General features: G+C 51.5%; 2 long non-coding RNA genes across 2 annotated transcripts in view; both read right to left on the bottom strand.

Moving 5' to 3' along the window:
• Window positions 1-2,964, bottom strand: part of LOC145536425 (uncharacterized) — a 325,058-nt gene extending 322,094 nt beyond the window's left edge. Inside the window, exons 1-2 of the long non-coding RNA XR_014075840.1 lie at window positions 2,847-2,964; window positions 924-1,039 (exon numbers count right to left, since the gene is read on the bottom strand). This is a non-coding gene — a long non-coding RNA (uncharacterized LOC145536425). The remainder of the gene's footprint in view (window positions 1-923; window positions 1,040-2,846) is intronic.
• Window positions 2,965-4,765: 1,801 nt separating this feature from the next.
• LOC145536423 (uncharacterized) overlaps window positions 4,766-12,598 on the bottom strand; it is a 111,442-nt gene continuing 103,609 nt past the window's right edge. Inside the window, exons 54-58 of the long non-coding RNA XR_014075838.1 lie at window positions 12,462-12,577; window positions 10,539-10,654; window positions 8,616-8,731; window positions 6,693-6,808; window positions 4,766-4,885 (exon numbers count right to left, since the gene is read on the bottom strand). This is a non-coding gene — a long non-coding RNA (uncharacterized LOC145536423). The remainder of the gene's footprint in view (window positions 4,886-6,692; window positions 6,809-8,615; window positions 8,732-10,538; window positions 10,655-12,461; window positions 12,578-12,598) is intronic.

Raw genomic sequence — 12,598 nt, 5'->3', positions numbered from 1 at the left:
CTTTCCCCAACATTCCAGTGGAGCCAACCCAGCTGGCAGAGTTTGGAAGGTGTTTTTGGCTACCATGGGCCTTTCTGAACACGCAAAGGGCGGAGGGAGGCGCCCAGCTCCAGAGGGTGGCTGGCATTTCTGGAGCAACACTGCCAGCAAGCGGAACCATTTTGAGCAAGGCGTGCAGGCCCTTCCTGCGGATCCTGCTGGGGGAAGGCCTGTGAAGAGAGGCCCTGGGGAGTGAGGGTTTCGAGCACTCAGAAGATCCTGGGCGAACCTGACTGCCTGGCACCTCACCAGAGCCGGTGTGGGAGCAACAGGTAGTGCTGTTTGGGGCCGGGCTCGCCCACCAAGGAGCCCCTGGCTGTCAAGCCCTCGGGGGCGTGCTGTCGGTGGCGGCCATGTTCAGGAACAAGGCGCTGAAGCTCCTGCCGCCGGCCACCTGGCCCATCCTGCAGGAAGGCTACTTTGGTAGGTTTAGAAGGACTCAGGTTGCTGAACTAACCATGCCTTTGCTCAGTCTCAGCATTAAGGACGGACCTCCATGGAACCAGTATAAACTGCACTAAAATACTTCAGAAAATCATCTTTCTGACCTGCAAAGGAGGAAAACACAAAGTACACCTGGGAGTTCGCTTCCACACCCATCAGATGTGTGACATCGGCTCCAGGAAAATAATGGCCCTTGCCGGGCTTGAGTTTAAATGGAATTCGGGCACCTTTGAACTTGCAAATGGTTGGTAGTTGAAGCAAACAGGGAAAACGTTTCTGATCATTACGATGATACAACTATGGTGACGAAGTATGCCTGAACACGCTACTAACCAGAGAGTAACCCGAGAAGTTCAGTGAGAGACCTGCCCTGAGAGAGGTGCCTATTGTTCAGAAGCGGGTAACGGAACCAAAGCACAACTGAGGGCTGTGTTACGTACCTATGAGACGTCTGAAATCAGTGTCTGCTCTTCGTCTGTGCCTCAACGCTGGCTCCACACCAAGGCAACATATGAGCCGTTGATCACTCTCTTTCATTATTTTAGCAAACCGCGACCTGAAGAGGAAAGAAAATACCGTTGAATACCTTTGCCACAGATGCAGATCAATATCCTTCAGGAAGAATTCGGCTTGAAAACGATAAGTAACCAACGAAAACAAAAAACACACCAGTCACCACAAAGTCCCATTAAGAGAAAACAAACCAAAACACCCGATCAAACCACACTACCTACCCCTAGGAGAAGTCAGCATAAATGTCTAGATGGTCTGGACCTTATACTGCAAACCCACTGTGATGTAACTCACTGTAACCATTTAGACTCAGTGTTGTGGACTGAGGCTGCGGTCTAACATACCGATGCCCTTTTCTGCTCACCTACACTACCGGCCCTGAGGTTTCCGAAAAGAATAACCTGTTAGCCCTACATGCACAGATACACAAACGTTCCCCCCCTCAGCACTTAATTAATTGCCATGAGGGATGAGTGTCCTGGCAGAAGGGACACATGACATAAGTCTAGGGTTTGTTCAGCACACTCAGTCACCTAGCTAGAAACAAGTTACCAAAGTGGACGGAGCCACTTAAGTAAGAGTGTTCTGTGGGGACCAATGTCTACACCTATTGCAAAAGGACCCATTATGACAGGAGCACACACTACGATGCACGGCTAGAACCTGGATGTATTCCACGTGGCAAGGGTTTTCAACCAAACCCTAATTCGTGAATCATCCAGGTAATTCTGATCCTAACCCTCATCAGTAACAACAAAGTGACAGAATCCATCACTTCCCGGTCTCCCCAGGAGGCAGCGGCCAGGCCACTCGCCTCAGAGTCCCAGAGACTGCTGTGGACGTGGACCCAGAGTTGGACGGCTCCTCTGGATGCCCTTTTCCCTATGGTCTTCCAGCCCAGGAGAGCCCCCGAAAGAGGACACGGGTCTTTCCCCAACATTCCAGTGGAGCCAACCCAGCTGGCAGAGTTTGGAAGGTGTTTTTGGCTACCATGGGCCTTTCTGAACACGCAAAGGGCGGAGGGAGGCGCCCAGCTCCAGAGGGTGGCTGGCATTTCTGGAGCAACACTGCCAGCAAGCGGAACCATTTTAAGCAAGGCGTGCAGGCCCTTCCTGCGGATCCTGCTGGGGGAAGGCCTGTGAAGAGAGGCGCTGGGGAGTGAGGGTTTCGAGCACTCAGAAGATCCTGGGCGAACCTGACTGCCTGGCACCTCACCAGAGCCGGTGTGGGAGCAACAGGTAGTGCTGTTTGGGGCCGGGCTCGCCCACCAAGGAGCCCCTGGCTGTCAAGCCCTCGGGGGCGTGCTGTCGGTGGCGGCCATGTTCAGGAACAAGGCGCTGAAGCTCCTGCCGCCGGCCACCTGGCCCATCCTGCAGGAAGGCTACTTCGGTAGGTTTACAAGGACTCAGGTTGCTGAACTTACCATGCCTTTGCTCAGTCTCAGCATTAAGGACGGACCTCCATGGAACCAGTATAAACTGCACTAAAATACTTCAGAAAATCATCTTTCTGACCTGCAAAGGAGGAAAACACAAAGTACACCTGGGAGTTCGCTTCCACACCCATCAGATGTGTGACATCGGCTCCAGGAAAATAATGGCCCTTGCCGGGCTTGAGTTTAAATGGAATTCGGGCACCTTTGAACTTGCAAATGGTTGGTAGTTGAAGCAAACAGGGAAAACGTTTCTGATCATTACGATGATACAACTATGGCGACGAAGTATGCCTGAACACACTACTAACCAGACAGTAACCCGAGAAGTTCAGTGAGAGACCTGCCCTGAGAGAGGTGCCTATTGTTCAGAAGCGGGTAACGGAACCAAAGCACAACTGAGGGCTGTGTTATGTACCTATGAGACGTCTGAAATCAGTGTCTGCTCTTCGTCTGTGCCTCAACGCTGGCTCCACACCAAGGCAACATATGAGCCGTTGATCACTCTCTTTCATTATTTTAGCAAACCGCGACCTGAAGAGGAAAGAAAATACCGTTGAATACCTTTGCCACAGATGCAGATCAATATCCTTCAGGAAGAATTCGGCTTGAAAACGATAAGTAACCCACGAAAACAAAAAACACACCAGTCACCACAAAGTCCCATTAAGAGAAAACAAACCAAAACACCCGATCAAACCACACTACCTACCCCTAGGAGAAGTCAGCATAAATGTCTAGATGGTCTGGACCTTATACTGCAAACCCACTGTGATGTAACTCACTGTAACCATTTAGACTCAGTGTTGTGGACTGAGGCTGCGGTCTAACATACCGATGCCCTTTTCTGCTCACCTACACTACCGGCCCTGAGGTTTCCGAAAAGAATAACCTGTTAGCCCTACATGCACAGATACACAAACGTTCCCCCCCTCAGCACTTAATTAATTCCCATGAGGGATGAGTGTCCTGGCAGAAGGGACACATGACATAAGTCTAGGGTTTGTTCAGCACACTCAGTCACCTAGCTAGAAACAAGTTACCAAAGTGGACGGAGCCACTTAAGTAAGAGTGCTCTGTGGGGACCAATGTCTACACCTATTGCAAAAGGACCCATTATGACAGGAGCACACACTACGATGCACGGCTAGAACCTGGATGTAGTCCACGTGGCAAGGGTTTTCAACCAAACCCTAATTCGTGAATCATCCAGGTAATTCTGATCCTAACCCTCATCAGTAACAACAAAGTGACAGAATCCATCACTTCCCGGTCTCCCCAGGAGGCAGCGGCCAGGCCACTCGCCTCAGAGTCCCAGAGACTGCTGTGGACGTGGACCCAGAGTTGGACGGCTCCTCTGGATGCCCTTTTCCCTATGGTTTTCTAGCCCAGGAGAGCCCCCGAAAGAGGACACGGGTCTTTCCCCAACATTCCAGTGGAGCCAACCCAGCTGGCAGAGTTTGAAAAGTGTTTTTGGCTACCATGGGCCTTTCTGAACACGCAAAGGGCGGAGGGAGGCGCCCAGCTCCAGAGGGTGGCTGGCATTTCTGGAGCAACACTGCCAGCAAGCGGAACCATTTTGAGCAAGGCGTGCAGGCCCTTCCAGCGGATCCTGCTGGGGGAAGGCCTGTGAAGAGAGGCCCTGGGGAGTGAGGGTTTCGAGCACTCAGAAGATCCTGGGCGAACCTGACTGCCTGGCACCTCACGAGAGCCGGTGTGGGAGCAACAGGTAGTGCTGTTTGGGGCCGGGCTCGCCCACCAAGGAGCCCCTGGCTGTCAAGCCCTCGGGGGCGTGCTGTCGGTGGCGGCCATGTTCAGGAACAAGGCGCTGAACCTCTTGCCGCCGGACACCTGGCCCATCCTGCAGGAAGGCTACTTCGGTAGTTTTAGAAGGACTCAGGTTGCGGAACTAACCATGCCTTTGTTCAGTCTCAGCATTAAGGACGGACCTCCATGGAACCAGTATAAACTGCACTAAAATACTTCAGAAAATCATCTTTCTGACGTGCAAAGGAGGAAAACACAAAGTACACCTGGGAGTTCGCTTCCACACCCATCAGATGTGTGACATCGGCTCCAGGAAAATAATGGCCCTTGCCGGGCTTGAGTTTAAATGGAATTCGGGCACCTTTGAACTTGCAAATGGTTGGTAGTTGAAGCAAACAAGGAAAACGTTTCTGATCATTACGATGATACAACTATGGCGACGAAGTATGCCTGAACACGCTACTAACCAGACAGTAACCCGAGAAGTTCAGTGAGAGACCTGCCCTGAGAGAGGTGCCTACTGTTCAGAAGCGGGTAACGGAACCAAAGCACAACTGAGGGCTGTGTTACGTGCCTATGAGACGTCTGAAATCAGTGTCTGCTCTTCTTCTATGCCTCAACGCTGGCTCCACACCAAGGCAACATATGAGCCGTTGATCACTCTCTTTCATTATTTTAGCAAACCGCGACCTGAAGAGGAAAGAAAATACCGTTGAATACCTTTGCCACAGATGCAGATCAATATCCTTCAGGAAGAATTCGGCTTGAAAACGATAAGTAACCAACGAAAACAAAAAACACACCAGCCACCACAAAGTCCCATTAGGAGAAAACAAACCAAAACACCCGATCAAACCACACTACCTACCCTTAGGAGAAGTCAGCATAAATGTCTAGATGGTCTGGACCTTATACTGCAAACCCACTGTGATGTAACTCACTGTAACCATTTAGACTCAGTGTTGTGGACTGAGGCTGTGGTCTAACATACCGATGCCCTTTTCTGCTCACCTACACTACCGGCCCTGAGGTTTCCGAAAAGAATAACCTGTTAGCCTTGCATGCACAGATACACAAACGTTCTCCCGCTCAGCACTTAATTGATTCCCATGAGGGATGAGTGTCCTGGCAGAAGGGACACATGACATAAGACTAGGGTTTGTTCAGCACACTCAGTCACCTAGCTAGAAACAAGTTACCAAAGTGGACGGAGCCACTTAAGTAAGAGTGCTCTGTGGGGACCAATGTCTACACCTATTGCAAAAGGACCCATTATGACAGGAGCACACACTACGATGCACGGCTAGAACCTGGATGTATTCCACGTGGCAAGGGTTTTCAACCAAACCCTAATTCGTGAATCATCCAGGTAATTCTGATCCTAACCCTCATCAGTAACAACAAAGTGACAGAATCCATCACTTCCCGGTCTCCCCAGGAGGCAGCGGCCAGGCCACTCGCCTCAGAGTCCCAGAGACTGCTGTGGACGTGGACCCAGAGTTGGACGGCTCCTCTGGATGCCCTTTTCCCTATGGTCTTACAGCCCAGGAGAGCCCCCGAAAGAGGACACGGGTCTTTCCCCAACATTCCAGTGGAGCCAACCCAGCTGGCAGAGTTTGGAAGGTGTTTTTGGCTACCATGGGCCTTTCTGAACACGCAAAGGGCGGAGGGAGGCGCCCAGCTCCAGAGGGTGGCTGGCATTTCTGGAGCAACACTGCCAGCAAGCGGAACCATTTTAAGCAAGGCGTGCAGGCCCTTCCTGCGGATCCTGCTGGGGGAAGGCCTGTGAAGAGAGGCGCTGGGGAGTGAGGGTTTCGAGCACTCAGAAGATCCTGGGCGAACCTGACTGCCTGGCACCTCACCAGAGCCGGTGTGGGAGCAACAGGTAGTGCTGTTTGGGGCCGGGCTCGCCCACCAAGGAGCCCCTGGCTGTCAAGCCCTCGGGGGCGTGCTGTCGGTGGCGGCCATGTTCAGGAACAAGGCGCTGAAGCTCCTGCCGCCGGCCACCTGGCCCATCCTGCAGGAAGGCTACTTCGGTAGGTTTACAAGGACTCAGGTTGCTGAACTTACCATGCCTTTGCTCAGTCTCAGCATTAAGGACGGACCTCCATGGAACCAGTATAAACTGCACTAAAATACTTCAGAAAATCATCTTTCTGACCTGCAAAGGAGGAAAACACAAAGTACACCTGGGAGTTCGCTTCCACACCCATCAGATGTGTGACATCGGCTCCAGGAAAATAATGGCCCTTGCCGGGCTTGAGTTTAAATGGAATTCGGGCACCTTTGAACTTGCAAATGGTTGGTAGTTGAAGCAAACAGGGAAAACGTTTCTGATCATTACGATGATACAACTATGGCGACGAAGTATGCCTGAACACGCTACTAACCAGACAGTAACCCGAGAAGTTCAGTGAGAGACCTGCCCTGAGAGAGGTGCCTATTGTTCAGAAGCGGGTAACGGAACCAAAGCACAACTGAGGGCTGTGTTATGTACCTATGAGACGTCTGAAATCAGTGTCTGCTCTTCGTCTGTGCCTCAACGCTGGCTCCACACCAAGGCAACATATGAGCCGTTGATCACTCTCTTTCATTATTTTAGCAAACCGCGACCTGAAGAGGAAAGAAAATACCGTTGAATACCTTTGCCACAGATGCAGATCAATATCCTTCAGGAAGAATTCGGCTTGAAAACGATAAGTAACCAACGAAAACAAAAAACACACCAGTCACCACAAAGTCCCATTAAGAGAAAACAAACCAAAACACCCGATCAAACCACACTACCTACCCCTAGGAGAAGTCAGCATAAATGTCTAGATGGTCTGGACCTTATACTGCAAACCCACTGTGATGTAACTCACTGTAACCATTTAGACTCAGTGTTGTGGACTGAGGCTGCGGTCTAACATACCGATGCCCTTTTCTGCTCACCTACACTACCGGCCCTGAGGTTTCCGAAAAGAATAACCTGTTAGCCCTACATGCACAGATACACAAACGTTCCCCCCCTCAGCACTTAATTAATTCCCATGAGGGATGAGTGTCCTGGCAGAAGGGACACATGACATAAGTCTAGGGTTTGTTCAGCACACTCAGTCACCTAGCTAGAAACAAGTTACCAAAGTGGACGGAGCCACTTAAGTAAGAGTGCTCTGTGGGGACCAATGTCTACACCTATTGCAAAAGGACCCATTATGACAGGAGCACACACTACGATGCACGGCTAGAACCTGGATGTAGTCCACGTGGCAAGGGTTTTCAACCAAACCCTAATTCGTGAATCATCCAGGTAATTCTGATCCTAACCCTCATCAGTAACAACAAAGTGACAGAATCCATCACTTCCCGGTCTCCCCAGGAGGCAGCGGCCAGGCCACTCGCCTCAGAGTCCCAGAGACTGCTGTGGACGTGGACCCAGAGTTGGACGGCTCCTCTGGATGCCCTTTTCCCTATGGTCTTCTAGCCCAGGAGAGCCCCCGAAAGAGGACACGGGTCTTTCCCCAACATTCCAGTGGAGCCAACCCAGCTGGCAGAGTTTGGAAGGTGTTTTTGGCTACCATGGGCCTTTCTGAACACGCAAAGGGCGGAGGGAGGCGCCCAGCTCCAGAGGGTGGCTGGCATTTCTGGAGCAACACTGCCAGCAAGCGGAACCATTTTAAGCAAGGCGTGCAGGCCCTTCCTGCGGATCCTGCTGGGGGAAGGCCTGTGAAGAGAGGCGCTGGGGAGTGAGGGTTTCGAGCACTCAGAAGATCCTGGGCGAACCTGACTGCCTGGCACCTCACCAGAGCCGGTGTGGGAGCAACAGGTAGTGCTGTTTGGGGCCGGGCTCGCCCACCAAGGAGCCCCTGGCTGTCAAGCCCTCGGGGGCGTGCTGTCGGTGGCGGCCATGTTCAGGAACAAGGCGCTGAAGCTCCTGCCGCCGGCCACCTGGCCCATCCTGCAGGAAGGCTACTTCGGTAGGTTTACAAGGACTCAGGTTGCTGAACTTACCATGCCTTTGCTCAGTCTCAGCATTAAGGACGGACCTCCATGGAACCAGTATAAACTGCACTAAAATACTTCAGAAAATCATCTTTCTGACCTGCAAAGGAGGAAAACACAAAGTACACCTGGGAGTTCGCTTCCACACCCATCAGATGTGTGACATCGGCTCCAGGAAAATAATGGCCCTTGCCGGGCTTGAGTTTAAATGGAATTCGGGCACCTTTGAACTTGCAAATGGTTGGTAGTTGAAGCAAACAGGGAAAACGTTTCTGATCATTACGATGATACAACTATGGCGACGAAGTATGCCTGAACACGCTACTAACCAGACAGTAACCCGAGAAGTTCAGTGAGAGACCTGCCCTGAGAGAGGTGCCTATTGTTCAGAAGCGGGTAACGGAACCAAAGCACAACTGAGGGCTGTGTTATGTACCTATGAGACGTCTGAAATCAGTGTCTGCTCTTCGTCTGTGCCTCAACGCTGGCTCCACACCAAGGCAACATATGAGCCGTTGATCACTCTCTTTCATTATTTTAGCAAACCGCGACCTGAAGAGGAAAGAAAATACCGTTGAATACCTTTGCCACAGATGCAGATCAATATCCTTCAGGAAGAATTCGGCTTGAAAACGATAAGTAACCAACGAAAACAAAAAACACACCAGTCACCACAAAGTCCCATTAAGAGAAAACAAACCAAAACACCCGATCAAACCACACTACCTACCCCTAGGAGAAGTCAGCATAAATGTCTAGATGGTCTGGACCTTATACTGCAAACCCACTGTGATGTAACTCACTGTAACCATTTAGACTCAGTGTTGTGGACTGAGGCTGCGGTCTAACATACCGATGCCCTTTTCTGCTCACCTACACTACCGGCCCTGAGGTTTCCGAAAAGAATAACCTGTTAGCCCTACATGCACAGATACACAAACGTTCCCCCCCTCAGCACTTAATTAATTCCCATGAGGGATGAGTGTCCTGGCAGAAGGGACACATGACATAAGTCTAGGGTTTGTTCAGCACACTCAGTCACCTAGCTAGAAACAAGTTACCAAAGTGGACGGAGCCACTTAAGTAAGAGTGCTCTGTGGGGACCAATGTCTACACCTATTGCAAAAGGACCCATTATGACAGGAGCACACACTACGATGCACGGCTAGAACCTGGATGTAGTCCACGTGGCAAGGGTTTTCAACCAAACCCTAATTCGTGAATCATCCAGGTAATTCTGATCCTAACCCTCATCAGTAACAACAAAGTGACAGAATCCATCACTTCCCGGTCTCCCCAGGAGGCAGCGGCCAGGCCACTCGCCTCAGAGTCCCAGAGACTGCTGTGGACGTGGACCCAGAGTTGGACGGCTCCTCTGGATGCCCTTTTCCCTATGGTCTTCTAGCCCAGGAGAGCCCCCGAAAGAGGACACGGGTCTTTCCCCAACATTCCAGTGGAGCCAACCCAGCTGGCAGAGTTTGAAAAGTGTTTTTGGCTACCATGGGCCTTTCTGAACACGCAAAGGGCGGAGGGAGGCGCCCAGCTCCAGAGGGTGGCTGGCATTTCTGGAGCAACACTGCCAGCAAGCGGAACCATTTTGAGCAAGGCGTGCAGGCCCTTCCAGCGGATCCTGCTGGGGGAAGGCCTGTGAAGAGAGGCCCTGGGGAGTGAGGGTTTCGAGCACTCAGAAGATCCTGGGCGAACCTGACTGCCTGGCACCTCACCAGAGCCGGTGTGGGAGCAACAGGTAGTGCTGTTTGGGGCCGGGCTCGCCCACCAAGGAGCCCCTGGCTGTCAAGCCCTCGGGGGCGTGCTGTCGGTGGCGGCCATGTTCAGGAACAAGGCGCTGAACCTCTTGCCGCCGGACACCTGGCCCATCCTGCAGGAAGGCTACTTCGGTAGTTTTAGAAGGACTCAGGTTGCGGAACTAACCATGCCTTTGTTCAGTCTCAGCATTAAGGACGGACCTCCATGGAACCAGTATAAACTGCACTAAAATACTTCAGAAAATCATCTTTCTGACCTGCAAAGGAGGAAAACACAAAGTACACCTGGGAGTTCGCTTCCACACCCATCAGATGTGTGACATCGGCTCCAGGAAAATAATGGCCCTTGCCGGGCTTGAGTTTAAATGCAATTCGGGCACCTTTGAACTTGCAAAGGGTTGGTAGTTGAAGCAAACAGGGAAAACGTTTCTGATCATTACGATGATACAACTATGGCGACGAAGTATGCCTGAACACGCTACTAACCAGACAGTAACCCGAGAAGTTCAGTGAGAGACCTGCCCTGAGAGAGGTGCCTACTGTTCAGAAGCGGGTAACGGAACCAAAGCACAACTGAGGGCTGTGTTACGTACCTATGAGACGTCTGAAATCAGTGTCTGCTCTTCGTCTGTGCCTCAACGCTGGCTCCACACCAAGGCAACATATGAGCCGTTGATCACTCTCTTTCATTATTTTAGCAAACCGCGACCTGAAAAGGAAAGAAAATACCGTTGAATACCTTTGCCACAGATGCAGATCAATATCCTTCAGGAAGAATTCAGCTTGAAAACGATAAGTAACCAACGAAAACAAAAAACACACCAGTCACCACAAAGTCCCATTAAGAGAAAACAAACCAAAACACCCGATCAAACCACACTACCTACCCCTAGGAGAAGTCAGCATAAATGTCTAGATGGTCTGGACCTTATACTGCAAACCCACTGTGATGTAACTCACTGTAAACATTTAGACTCAGTGTTGTGGACTGAGGCTGCGGTCTAACATACCGATGCCCTTTTCTGCTCACCTACACTACCGGCCCTGAGGTTTCCGAAAAGAATAACCTGTTAGCCCTGCATGCACAGATACACAAACGTTCTCCCGCTCAGCACTTAATTGATTCCCATGAGGGATGAGTGTCCTGGCAGAAGGGACACATGACATAAGACTAGGGTTTGTTCAGCACACTCAGTCACCTAGCTAGAAACAAGTTACCAAAGTGGACGGAGCCACTTAAGTAAGAGTGCTCTGTGGGGACCAATGTCTACACCTATTGCAAAAGGACCCATTATGACAGGAGCACACACTACGATGCACGGCTAGAACCTGGATGTATTCCACGTGGCAAGGGTTTTCAACCAAACCCTAATTTGTGAATCGTCCAGGTAATTCTGATCCTAACCCTCATCAGTAACAACAAAGTGACAGAATCCATCACTTCCCGGTCTCCCCAGGAGGCAGCGGCCAGGCCACTCGCCTCAGAGTCCCAGAGACTGCTGTGGACGTGGACCCAGAGTTGGACGGCTCCTCTGGATGCCCTTTTCCCTATTGTCTTCCAGCCCAGGAGACCCTCCGAAAGACGACACGGGTCTTTCCCCAACATTCCAGTGGAGCCAACCCAGCTGGCAGAGTTTGGAAGGTGTTTTTGGCTACCATGGGCCTTTCTGAACACGCAAAGCGCGGAGGGAGGCGCCCAGCTCCAGAGGGTGGCTGGCATTTCTGGAGCAACACTGCCAGCAAGCGGAACCATTTTGAGCAAGGCGTGCAGGCCCTTCCTGCGGATCCTGCTGGGGGAAGGCCTGTGAAGAGAGGCCCTGGGGAGTGAGGGTTTCGAGGACTCAGAAGATCCTGGGCGAACCTGACTGCCTGGCACCTCACCAGAGCCGGTGTGGGAGCAACAGGTAGTGCTGTTTGGGGCCGGGCTCGCCCACCAAGGAGCCCCTGGCTGTCAAGCCCTCGGGGGCGTGCTGTCGGTGTCGGCCATGTTCAGGAACAAGGCGCTGAAGCTCCTGCCGCCGGCCACCTGGCCCATCCTGCAGGAAGGCTACTTCGGTAGGTTTAGAAGGACTCAGGTTGCTGAACTAACCATGCCTTTGCTCAGTCTCAGCATTAAGGACGGACCTCCATGGAACCAGTATAAACTGCACTAAAATACTTCAGAAAATCATCTTTCTGACCTGCAAAGGAGGAAAACACAAAGTACACCTGGGAGTTCGCTTCCACACCCATCAGATGTGTGACATCGGCTCCAGGAAAATAATGGCCCTTGCCGGGCTTGAGTTTAAATGGAATTCGGGCACCTTTGAACTTGCAAATGGTTGGTAGTTGAAGCAAACAGGGAAAACGTTTCTGATCATTACGATGATACAACTATGGCGACGAAGAATGCCTGAACACGCTACTAACCAGACAGTAACCCGAGAAGTTCAGTGAGAGACCTGCCCTGAGAGAGGTGCCTACTGTTCAGAAGCGGGTAACGGAACCAAAGCACAACTGAGGGCTGTGTTACGTACCTATGAGACGTCTGAAATCAGTGTCTGCTCTTCGTCTATGCCTCAACGCTGGCTCCACACCAAGGCAACATATGAGCCGTTGATCACTCTCTTTCATTATTTTAGCAAACCGCGACCTGAAGAGGAAAGAAAATACC

This window comes from Giraffa tippelskirchi, chromosome X (assembly GCF_054371585.1).
Source record: "Giraffa tippelskirchi isolate mGirTip1 chromosome X, T2T-mGirTip1v1.2.pri, whole genome shotgun sequence".
NCBI classification, from domain to species: Eukaryota; Metazoa; Chordata; class Mammalia; order Artiodactyla; family Giraffidae; genus Giraffa; species Giraffa tippelskirchi.
The sequence above is the reverse complement of the archived record's forward strand: the minus strand, read 5'-3'. Positions and strand labels throughout refer to the sequence as shown.